The 13,304-nt window shown below is 37.9% G+C and overlaps 1 long non-coding RNA gene across 1 annotated transcript in view; it reads right to left on the bottom strand.

Moving 5' to 3' along the window:
* Positions 1 to 430: 430 nt before the first annotated feature.
* The window catches only part of LOC106958311 (uncharacterized), a 108,106-nt gene continuing 95,232 nt past the window's right edge, over positions 431 to 13,304 (bottom strand). Inside the window, exon 3 of the long non-coding RNA XR_001427130.1 lies at positions 431 to 1,725. This is a non-coding gene — a long non-coding RNA (uncharacterized LOC106958311). The remainder of the gene's footprint in view (positions 1,726 to 13,304) is intronic.

Genomic DNA, 13,304 nt, shown 5'->3' with positions numbered 1-13,304 from the left:
TCTCTCTTCAAACCAGACTGGAAATGACCATTTTCAGATGAACACAAGTTCAGTTTTTATTGAAAAGAGACTCTTTCGGATCCTCCATCCTTCCACTGAGGCTCAACTCAAGGTGACTTTTTAATTCCAGGAGTCTGTTAGCTTTCACCTACATCTGCCTCCAAGTTTGAGTTCAGTGTTATATTCTGTTAAAGTTTGAACAAAGGATTTCTGGGATTTGAAACTGAGCTGATTAAAATAAATAAACAGAGCCTCTTTTTTTGGTTCTTCCAGAACAAAGAGCCAGCACTGGCAGTAAAAAGGCCCTTTAACAACCCTTTATGGCCTGTTAAAAATATGGTACTAATTACCTGTTGCACTGTGTGCTGATGGTCACTGCTGTGGTTAAAATGGAAACAACACATTTGGAGTAATCCACATAAACATAGAAAAAAAAGTCCTCTACTTTTATTAAGCTTTTAATGAATGGATGCTGGGAAGCAAAGTTAGATTATTATCAACAACAAATGTTTGCTCTCCAGTTTTTAGATCCATGGACTACAGTCCACCTGATCACTGTCGTGCACAATATTATCAGTTTGTAAATCATCCAATTACTTTACATTGATTAAAAAAAATTACAGGTAACAATACATCATGTTCCTCTATGCTAAACAAAAAGCTATCAGGAGGAAAACGCATTGTTCCAAACATCTACAGGTTTTTCAAGATTTTGGTCAAAACATGTAAAACAAACTACAAAAGATTGAGTTCAGCGTGCAAAACCAGAATGTTCTACATGGAACGGCTGAGTGCAGCAGAGGGAATCCATCTAGATAAATTCAGAAACATATTTCAATTATACTGTAAACATCTAAATTACTTCTGCAATGTAGTAATAGTGTCATCTCATTACTGCATCTTTTGTCAAATGTAATTACATGAAAATCAAAGGCAAGAAGGGAGTAAATTCAATCAAAAACATTTAGCGAGGGGCCATGAAAGCAGCCACACACATCTAAAAACGCACACACACACACACACACACACACACGCACACTAACGCAGAGAGAGAGGTGGGGAGGGGAGGAGCCACACATCACTGCCAGGAGTACATTCTTTTTCTTCTCCTTTTCTTATGGCCCAGACACACAATAGGCGCTCCGTAAAAAATCAGCAACCACGGAGGACGCTCAGTGGACTTAACGACAATGCAACAGGCTCAGACTCTTCTGTGGGGTTGAGTTTAAAAAAAAAAATAGTTAAAAACGTTTCCTGACTGTTCCCAGGTCGATCAATGAATACGGAAAAATATTGGCTCTCAAAACACATCTACACTTGGACATTAGCTAAAATGTGGGGGAAACAATAAAAGGTTTGATATTTTTTGGACACCATGGCATTAGAACTAGCTAATTAAAAGAAAAAAAAATCAGCTAAAGCTTCACCAAACAGCAGAATGTGAGCTTAGAATATTGACCAGGTATCCAGCTGGGCTCTCTCTCATGTCCCACCAGCTGTGGGACAGCAGACAACAACAAGCACACATCTGATTCATGCTGCTGTGGAACTTGTGTTGAGCAGGTGGGCCGAAGCTTCAGGGGAAGTTGGAGGGGAAGAGGCTGAGTGGCTGGCTCTCGTTGGTGGGCAGAGGAGAGCGGTATCCTTCGAAGTTGCGTGGGATACTACCGCTGGTGGAGCCTGAGCTGTTGCTGAGAGTCTCGATACTGCCTTCCCTCTGCAGCTCTGCACGAGACACAAACAGAAACCTGCTGTCAGCAGCATGGATTAAAGCTATAGTACGTAAATTTTATTAAAAAAAATATTCTTTTTCTTATCCGTTGAAACAGACAGTATAAGACAGAAAATCTTTGAATAAAAAATGGAGTTCCTCTGCCTTCTAGAAACAACCAATCAGAGCCAGGAGGCGGGTCTTAGCGCTATCAATCACAACTTCAAGAGGCTAGTTAGCATGGCCACTGATGACAGCCGATGAACGGTTTTTCTGTAACAGTAAATTGTTTCTCCACCATTAGCACATTTAACAGGGAGTTTGTGAGTTTGATTGACAGCACTAAGACCCTCCTCCTGGCTCTGATTGCTTGTTTTTGCTCAGGAATGGTGCAGTTCTTCAGACAGCAACAGTAGCATGGAAGAGTTGGAGGAGATATATCTTTTCACAGATTATCTGTCAGCATATAATAAAGTGACATCATGTCACTTTATAAAAGATCTAAATCAGATGCTAATGTTAGCCTTGGTAGCTAAAAGTCAGTCTGAGTATTATCTCACTCAGGAAAGCATAATAAAATCACTACCATATTTTACCGAGAAAAATAAAATGTTTATCAAAACAATGATGGATGTGGGACTTAATAATTGATAAGACAGAAAATACATGAGGCCTTTAGGCCAGCTTGATCTGGAACCAGGAGGATATGCTTGATTTACTTAAATATGTTTGGATTTTTAAACCTTACTGTCATCAATATATTGCAAGAAGAGAAAATTAATATTTTTAATTGCTTGATTGATAAACAATGTCCCACAACAATTAAGAAAATTATTTAATTAATGGCAATTTTAAACATATTTAACATATTATTAATGTTGAATTTAATCTGTTATTTCAGTCAGTTTTAAAATCCATACAAGTTTAGAAAACTGGACTATTAGTTTGAAACTATATTATAATAGTTATTAAAATTGGTGAATTCAGAAAAATAATACTTGGATTATTTCTTTAATTTTGCCCAGCTAAAGAAATCTCTCATTACAATCAATCAATCAATGAATCAATCAATCAATCAATGAATAAGTCAATCAATCAGAGGTCAGCTAACCTTATGGTTAGCCACTCAGAAACTTATATTCATAATCGGTTTATTTCTGTGTTAATCCATAAAACCCATGACCGACCGGCTGGTTTATCCAGAGTTTTTCCTTTCGCTTCAGCTCATTCTTCACCATAGGTAGGAGATGAATCAACAGAGTAAAAGTCTGTCAGCTTTTCATATATTGTGTTAGAGATGCAAAAAGCTACATAAGAACCACAAAGAAAACGAGCTCATTGGACAGAGGTGCAGCAGAGAGAAATGATTACTGCAACAAGTTTCCAGATTTTTCATCTTAAAGATGTTGTAGATTTTCTCTCTGTAGCATACATTGTTATCATAAACACCACTGTGGATTGTCCAAGCAGCTCTGGTCAAGATCTGACCATGAGGAATTAGTTACAGTTATTACAAGCCGTCAACCATATCAGTCGGTGTGTGGACGAAATGCCGTGCAGCTAATGGAGATGCAGTATTTAGACTGTGATGCATGCAGTACGTTGTGACGTCCATCTGTGTTTAATCTCCTTGTGCTGCCGGCCGCTTGGCTCACACTGGCTGTTGCAACGCAGTCACACACACCAGCTAGCATCCGAGACCCAGTAGAACCATAATCTATAAATCAGGAGGACGATGTGATCACCAATGGCCATGAGATCAGAACATGTGGGTTTTTGTCCACAGCACTTTATCAAGTTAACAGAACAAAACCATTGAATGCATCTGGATCTTCAGGCCCACATCAAGATCACTGGCGAAAATTAACTTGGAGAAAATGTCCTCTGAGCATGAAAGTGATGAGAAGATTCACTAATAATTAAGAGCATCAATAGTAATGGCATAACACTGAGAAAAGCTGCAAATATGTATCTAATACTCTAATTATGAGCTGTTTATAAATAAGTTGAGCCCTGCAGCCCTGCAGCTCACATGTGTCAAATTCAAGGTCCGCAGGCCAAAACCGGCCCACCATAACAATTTATGTGGCCATCGAGCCTCTGGAGGGCCACATAAATAGAATTTCAAGATAACTCTTATGTGCTTATTATTTCATCAGTCAAATAACATCAGTTTTTATTTCTATCCTGCCAAACTGCATCAGTATGAATTTTTAAAACATATTATTTAATTTAAAAAAGTACTGATCTAATGCAGACAAAGTTGAAATATTTTAAGTTTGTTAATACATTCTGCTGCAACTGGCCCCTTACAAATATCAGTAGTATGACAGTTTCAGGTAAATTATAATTAGGCCATGTTGAAATTTCGCTTGGTTGCTGTGGCAACCAAGCCAAAGCAGTTTTAACTGTTCTGTTAACTTAAAGCAGTTTTAAAAGCAGTTTTAAACAACAAATTTACCTTAGGCTGATATGGTAGCAATAAATGCAGAGCATTTGTGTTGCTTTAACACTCACATGACCCAACATACATATGACACTGGAGTGAGACTGATTGATAAAGAATAGTCTTTAAGCATACAGGGTTTGTTTTGTTTTATATCTAGAGGCCAGATCTCTGGAGAGCCCGCAGCATCATCAAGGACCCCTCACACCCCGACCACCACCTCTTCAAACTCCTGCCCTCAGTGAGGGGCTTCAGGACAATAAAGTAAAGAGCAAGCAGACTGAAAAACTGTTTTTATCCAAACTGTTGTTACCCTGAACACGACTAATTAATCTAAAACCTGATCACATTTATTTATTTTTCCTTAACATCTCAGTTGTTCTGTGTTTCTACTATATTTTTTATATTTATTGAGATATAATTTTTTATTATTATTTTATTCAATTTGACTTGCCTTGGGAGCTATTTTTTTCTTTGGTGCGCAATGACAATAAAAGGAATTCTGATTATGAAAAACTGTTAGTATTGATAACAGGAGAACCAAACCTTCAGTGTCTCAGTCTGTGATGTTAACAATTAATTCAAATTAAAATAAGAAAACAGATACTGCTTGTTGATACAGCAACACAAAATCACTAAGATTCTCTCTACTGTCCACTCACCCAGAAATGGAAAAAAAAAGAGACTAAATGGCTGAAAGTCTTTTTAAAGTTACTTTAATAACATCAAACCACAGCATGGATTTAATATTTCCTGCTTATGTTGAGAGCTAATGTGGACAGTGTATCTGCCAGGCCAGGCAGATACACTGTCTTCCCACAGGAAGTGGGAGTTTTTCACTTGGGCTCAGAAACTCTAGTTTCAACTGCAGTATTATTATCCCAGCTCAGGCACCATGTGCCATGCTGTGGTGTTATCCCTGCCTGCTGCCAGCTCTCCCACCCCCACTGCTCTAATTCCCCCAATACTACACAGGGCAGTTACGTTGAAGTAATCCCAGGCGGAGGGGAACACTGGCATTTCAACAGCTTTGTTTCACTTGATATTAAGCCTTACCAGGCCAATTCAAACTAATGGTTGAAAAAGCTAATAGCTGATAGTTTTACAATTAATAAATGTTCTGTTTGTAGAGCAATATGATTTCTTCTTATAAACCACAATGGACAAACGTGTAATATAAACGATCTATAAAGGTTAAATCTAATTTTCAGAGTTGCAGAGTACCAAAACACAACTGATTGCTGTGATTATTTATCATACATAACCAAAACAAAATAAGACTAAGTTCATCCTACAGATTTAGAAAGGAACGGACCAGTCAAGAGCTGCTAATCAATGGAGTTGATTGACGAATTATCTGTAAAAGAAGGAACGTTGGCAGTTTGCTGCTCTGGAACATACAGGTGCTGTTAGCATGGAAATACATCAGCAAGGACTTTAGAGAGACAACAGCTACAATCAGTGGCTATCATTCTGGCTTCAGTCCAAATGACTGAAGCTGGTTGTTCTCTAGAAAGAAAGTTTAAGAAGTTCAAAGTATTTAAGACAGGAGTGAATATTCCACCAAATTCCCACTGGCATTAGACAGCATAACACTCATAGAAACAGCAAGTAAACATCTTCCTGCCTCAAAAAACAATCATGCAGTACAACATAGGTTTGCTAAATTTTTATTGTCTTGATATGCAAAACCCTAGGATAGAAAGAGAGTATAATTTCTTTTTCCCATAACTGTAATTGTAGGAATATAGGTCATCTGTAATATTAGCCTTTTTTCCAGTGATGGCAACAACTAAGCAGAAATAAGTGTTTAGAGTGAGCCTCACCTCTGCAGCTCTGTGCCACCTCTCTCCTGAGGGTCCTCCTGAGGAAGACTGAGACTTGGAATGGTCCTTTGTTTTTTTGTGTTTTACAAACTGAATTGACTTTAATTTCTACACAGAATAAATAAAAAGCCCAGTTAACTGTGCGCAACCAACCCAGGTTTTCTTCTTCTCCCACCACTAACCATGACTGCCACCACTTACCCTCCCAGCTTGCCTTTTCGCCAATCCCAGCTGGAGCTGCTTTGCTGTTCAATGTGTCATTGTTATTGTAGGTGCTGTAAGCTGCTGAACGCCCCAGCAAAGCCCCAAAGGCCCTTTCTAGTGCTGCCTAATCCACTTCATTGTGTGACGCCTACCAGCTATTCAACAAGTCTTAACCTCTCACGCCCCCAACACAATCCCAGAGTGCTCCCATGTTGGGGATATTTTCCTCTGGGACTCATGTTGCAAGGTAAAGCAATAAGGTTATTTACTACGTAGTTTTGTGTGATGTGATGCATAGATAATGCTGATCTGGAAAGACCAGGGTAGGCATGGAAACTACTGTCAGGTTCAGTTGATATGGGATTTAAAAGAGATTGGATGGTTTTGAGCTGACAAATATTTTGTGCTTCTGTTTGAGAGGCTTATCCTGAAAAATGTCAAAACACAACACACTAGAAACATGAAAGCTAATAGAATCTAAGATGGGGAGTTCTAACTGTAATATAAACAACGATGGTACATTTCATCTCCTTTAAGACACAGAAACAGGAAGACTCGTTGTATCCCCGCGAGCCTTCCTGTGCATAGTCAAATCCTTGCACTCTTTCTCTCTGTTCGGAGAAGCCATTATGTGCTGCAGCTGCCTGCCACACTGAAGAAGAAAATACAAGTAAATACAGGATTCAGAGGTTGATATTAGGCAGGTTATTCAGGTCAGGCTATGACATCTGGAGGAGAGACAGTGAAAGCTCTCTGCGTTGTTGAGTTAGGTAAATATTTTTGTATTTTTTGGGGACAATGTTTTTACACAATTTGAGATGTATAAAAATACAGCAGCAAGTTCATTCCACATCAGTCAATAAGAACAGAGGGGACGGTCAGAAATGCTTCGGCTGTGAACAGGCCTTAATCCTCTTACTCTCTCACACAAACACACAGGCGCCAGTATACACACTTTCATTTTCATACAAACACACAGGCTAAATCATCCCTCGAATGCAAACTAAAACAAACTGTGCAGTTGTGGGTAAGAAAAGTCTGATTTCTGAGGTGGACCAGAATTCCCGGTTCAGTACATGTCAGTGTTCCAATATAGTCAAAGTAAAATGGTTCATTTTAACACGATGCATATTGTATCAAAGCAGAAATGGACATGATGATGTTAGCAGAGCTTTATAATATACACTGACAGGGTCAGATACTGTTTAACCCCAACACTGACACTATTATCATTTGTGAGCTCAATGCTTCCTGAAGGTAAGGTTAGGAATTCCCAGTGGGGTTGGATATGTGGTGTGGGGGTGTGAGGCTGATCCAGAGATGAGAATAATTTCACCATAAATGTTGCAATAACTTAAAAAGAGCAGATATAAAATGCTAAAAATATTGTAATTGTTATTAAGCCACTCTGGTTGATGTTGTTTAATTTACTTAAAACCAACATTAGCCAGAGTCACAGGTCTCTGCCACTTTTACTCTGTGAGACAAAAACTAAAAGGTTTGGTGATAAATATTTTATGAAGAGTAAGGCTGCATAGCATTAAGAAACACACAAAATCTGACCCTGAGCATATTGATGCATAGCCAGATGGAAAGAGTTCACTATTCTGACCATAAACCGTGAACAAGTCTTTAGGGTAAGATTAGACTGAACTAATGAATCTTCTATCCTAAATACTGTCCTCTTATGGTTATTCAAGGAAGATGATTATGAAGCAGTTATCATCCTACCCCAACATCACAGAAAACTTTATTCATACTGATAATCATCTGAGAGTTGAAGGATACTAACAGAACCAAAACATTTATTTCCTCTTTCAATCTTCAAAGCAACATTTAAATTCTTCATCAGTCTCAAAGTAAAAACCCACACAGAAAGCGCTTTATAAAACGATGGTGAGCATTCTGTCGTGTTGACGTGCAACAAAGTTCTCACTCTAAACTACTAGGCAAGGCAGCTTCATTCTATCCTTCCTATGTCTAACAGGAAGTGGGGTGGGGGTGGTAACCCATGGTGATATTATTCTACTTATCCCAGCTGATTGTTTTTGTGTTATGACTTTAATCCCATCGTTGGCTCCAGCTTCCTCTGATTAGTGTTCTCTCGTCCAAGTCCAACACCCCAGTGAAGCTCATACACATAACTGCTAATCTAAAAAGATTCAGAAGCAAACATCTGTTGGGCTATATCTGGATTTTTCTCAACTTAAAATATCCAGGTGATTAGGACATATTTATATACATATATTATTTCATACATATATTTTTTGAATCAAGTTACAGTATTTTACCTGGGAATAATTATAAAATAATTTGGTGCATCTTACATTTGGTAACTTCAAAAAAACTACTAATACTATAAAATGTTAGTAAAAAAGCTTAAATTAAAAAATACCTTAATTTTCAGACTATGAGCCACTGCTTTTTCACATGTTTTGAACACTGAGATGTGCTAATACATGGATTTACATCAAAGAGTTTCAAAAGGCTGGACTGCTGCATGATGAAGAGGACAGAACATGACATTTAAAGAAACAACTAAAGAGAGATCGTGGAAGTGTGTGAGGAGGTTCAATTTACACACTGAAAAAGACGACGTTAGTGGTTTTTAGTGAGCAGGAGGAAGATGAAGACAGCATTTCATGACTTTTTCTGCTATACTACTGGATGATTTTTTAAGCAGCCGTGTCACAGGCAATGTTCAGAAAAAACAATAATGGTACATAAAAAATTTACAATATGTAGCAGGTTGCTGGTACATATTTCAAAAAAAGTTAAAAAAATATGTGTAAATATCTTATGCTACAATGTGGACACAGCTTATAGACAAGTGTAGCCCATATACATATAATTGTTACTCATAAAAAAAAGTGTCTTTTTTTTTTTCAAAGTTCGTGGGTGTGGCTCAGTAGTCTGGAAATTATGATACCTTACATGAAATATTGACATAATATTGATCTCAGTAAAAAGTACAAACAAATTCATATACATACATGACAAATGATAGGAGGATTGCTAGAATTTATGATTTCCATAAAATTATTCATTCCTGTGTAATGCATCAAGGTTCCTGAGAGATATGCATCTCCAGCAGTCAGTGTATCAGAGACAGAGGACACCATGGGACACGCCCAGTCCATCAAAGGACAATACAGAGACAAAATACTTTACACATCTACTCATACAACTTTTAGAGGTCAACAATGAGCACGAATATTTTAGGACTGAGGTTGTGAACGCAGAAAAAAATGTGTGGACTTTCATGACAGCTGCTTATCTCAATATTTAGGACACAGTCCTTTCTTTTTCCTTTCTCCTTTTATATTGGATGGTTTCTGTACATGGGTTTCAATGTTAAAATAAATTAGAAAACATTACTTCTCCCAGTTAACACAGTTTCTTGTTAATGGGTCAGGGTTTATATGAAAATGTTGCTGTTTTTACAACACGGCAGGCTACTGACATTTGGCCATTTTTCAGCTGTTTAAATTTCAAATTAAATGAGACATCCTCGTCTCAAACAAAATGCATCGTCTCCTAAGATATCCTGTAGCGATCCCAGGTGATGTATTTGATCTTTCATTTATGGTCTGATCCCACAATCAGTCCACTAGATGCTACTCTTTGCTGCAGTTCTTTATCAGAGAGTTTCTGAGATTGTGAGACTGCATGGTGGCCAGATAAACACGAACCTCATCCAGCCCAGTACCTAAGGGTGTGTTTGAATTCAGGGGCTACATCCTGCAGAGGATCTGGCCTTCGTCGACCAGAAGAGAGCAGCTATAAAATTGAATGCCCAGAAGTCTGCAACCTTTACAACCTAATGAAACATTTTTGTTCTCAAACCAGCAAAATAAAACTTGCTTAGAGCTGCTACTGTCACATGAGTCTTATTATAAAACAAATTATACAGGTACATAGCTACTCTAGGAATTTGATATCATTCTATTTTATTTCTATATTTAGAATTTAATTATTAACATTAAAACTAACATTTTGCAAGAAAAGGATGTGGAATAGAAAATTATGTCAAAAAGCCATGTAAGATTCCAATATAATACCACACAAAAACTGATCTGAAAACATATTATTGTTACTTTTAGTGTCATTCTTTGTGGAAATTCAATGTCCATAGTCTGGCCTTTAGATTTATCCCCAGCCTTAACTCTGTATGTCCTGTCTCATAGCAGCAATGATGACACCAAACATGGCAAAATGGAACTCAAAATCTTGCAGTTTTTTTAAAATATAATTTATTCATTTTTAATTATTAACATTAACAAATTGATCATGAAAAATTTTGTGGTCAAAAATGATACTAAACATGTCCATATATGATAAAAACCAAACAATGTAATCGTCACAAGATTTAAGTTTTTGAACAGCTAATTTTAACATACCTATGCTTAAATTTCATCCACCGTTGTTTAGAAGAACAGACATTCCCTGTTCAGTCCACAATGAATCTTGGGATGCTGAGAAAGACACATCAGACACATCCTTTGAGTTTGGGTAGGAAAAGGCTGCCTTTGGAGAAGCCTTCAAATCAGACGGACTTCATTGAATTGCTGTGACATAGCTGGCCTTCAGATGCGGCCTTCAATGGATGCAGCACCTGAATTTGGATGCACCCTAAGAGAAATGGGCCTCTGTGTCGCATCATATTTGCACCACAGAGAATCAGTCATGGTTTATTGCTTAGAATTTAAAAGAAATATGCAAAAGTATAGTATAAAGTGAATAAAATACTTCAGTTGCATGTATTTTGTAGAAACTTAGTAGATGTGCCGACAGTTAGGCCACTGGAGGTTTTGTAAGAAATAATTTCGTGCTTAGAGATTGTACCACCTGAAGGATTTTTTATTGTTTTAAAATAAAGACTGGATTTTTCTAAAGCTTCAGCATGAATTTTGGCAATCATTTGAAAAAAATATCTTAAAGCTCTAAGAGGGAAACCAAATTTTCCACATGCCAGAACATCTTTGACACTCTGTTACATCCCCTTCATCCCCCTCTAAGCATTGCCAAAGACTTTTAGCTGAAGAGACACTTCTTTGTAAATATTTGAAGCATGTACACTTTGCAAAACTTCACTTTTGCATCCAAAACAGTGCAGCCATCTAGCTGCCTAGTTAGTCTACTTTAATATGATCAAATATTCACAAAATACTTTACATTTTAATAATAATATTTCATATACAAAGCTTACTCAAACCAGCCATACAAATAAAGCCTTTCTCAAGTATTATCTATATTATGGATGTTCTAAACATATCAAGGTTATTATGTGAGCTCTTGCTCTGCACAATCCTTAGAAAGCTGTCCAGTTGGACGACTGAGTCCACATTAGAGGAAAAGCTCATTAATATCTACCGGAGATCATCCTGATGGACTGTGAAAAGCCAGGCTTAACACACCCTTCTGTGTAAAGGACACAAAAAACCCCCATCCCCAACACACACATACTGTAAACTGTATATCAGCAAGTATGACAGCTGCTGGCAGACCTACAGGATATTGAAAGGCATCATTACAAGATACTTAAAAAATTGAGATGTAGGGTATTGGAATTATTATTTTTCTATACAATAGCACAGTATACTGACTTCTGAACATTTTAATGCTTTGTCTCTTATCACACAGTCTATAACTCTTATATGTGTTGACATCATATTACTGCTTTGAATTTCAAAAGACTTTGGGCTTTAGTCAGAACACTTTTGTTGTGAGGCAAGTCTTCACCTTCTGCTGTCCCTGGTGCAGGACGCTGTTAGATGTAGTTGGTGAAAATGTCGTTAGATTTGCTGGTACAGAACTGCCAGGGTACATTTTCCTGATTTTTCTTCATCTTATAATTCAGTACCACATGTAGCAGTAAACTAACCTCGTTGTTGGTTCAAGCTGGCGTGGGTGGAGTTGCTGCCATTTTAAATCTTACCGTTTTCAAAATTAGGAGTGGAGGTTAGGAATCAAAGTGCATGAAAACACAGAGCCATAGTGTCTCTGGAATGATTCAAGGTGACTTAGCGGTCGCCAATCTCGTCTAATGGTGGAACTTTACCTTAACATCCAAAAATACCGCCACTTTCCAGACAGCGGTCTCATGTAAACAAGGCTTAAAGGCACTGGTAAGGCTACTATACTAGCACCTAAATGATGTTCCACCAGTCTACATGTCCTAAGACCAATCACAGCACTTTAAAGTATGACAAGCAAGACAGCAGCACTGTTGAGCCGTATATGGACAAGCTTCCCACTGCGAGTGCATGATGGACGGCCTACTGCTTGAACTTCACAGGCCAGCAGCTAATGCCATGAATCATGATAGTCAACAGGTTCTGTGATTAAGGAACAAGTGAAAAAGAAAATAAGTGATTGATGGGAGCACTTCAGGGCCCTGAGCAGGGACTTTCTCCTCATCTTCTCAGACCATTTATTCCAAGGCTTACCAGTTCCATACACTCAGCTGACCACAGCTTTCCCAGCAGCTGCTCATTAAAGTGTGTTATAAAGGGTGAAAACAACAGGCTGGGACACTCCTGACACTCTATGTGGGCCGCTTTGAATTAGGCCTTTAATGAAAAACTAGTGGTGATTGAGACTTTGACTGGATACTTGCTGGGAGTAGACTGGCAGCCGCCTCTCCACTGGACATGTTTGGAGCTGTTTTATTAGCCAACTGCTGCTCTTAGGCAAAAGCTAAGAGAGAGGAACAGCAAACTGCTCCATCAACTGGTTGTGGGAACAAAGAATATGGGAGAAAAACATGTTGCATGGACAAGATAATACATGTAACTAACTAGATTACACAAACATACTAAAGTTAATAAAGGCATAAGTGCAGATAAGAACATCTGGTGACAACTAATGGTAATAATATAAATGCCTGTGGCAAACAAAAGTTAATATAACCTATAATCTTACTATGCTGATTGTCTGTTTTTCTGCCCAGTAAATGAGTTCTGTTACTAATGGTAGTGGTTCTCTGAAAAGTCATTACTGACACCTCTGAGCGCAGCAACCATCACCAGAAGTCCAACAGGGTTAGAAGCATAAGGAGACAAATTTCCACTTGGGCTGTAAAGGTCAACCATCTCCATAAAAATTAAAAACATGT

Source organism: Poecilia latipinna, unplaced genomic scaffold (assembly GCF_001443285.1).
Source record: "Poecilia latipinna isolate Pla-1442-1.1 unplaced genomic scaffold, P_latipinna-1.0 Scaffold977, whole genome shotgun sequence".
Taxonomy (NCBI): Eukaryota; Metazoa; Chordata; class Actinopteri; order Cyprinodontiformes; family Poeciliidae; genus Poecilia; species Poecilia latipinna.
Note: the sequence above shows the minus strand (reverse complement) of the source record. Positions and strands in the feature narration are given on the sequence as shown.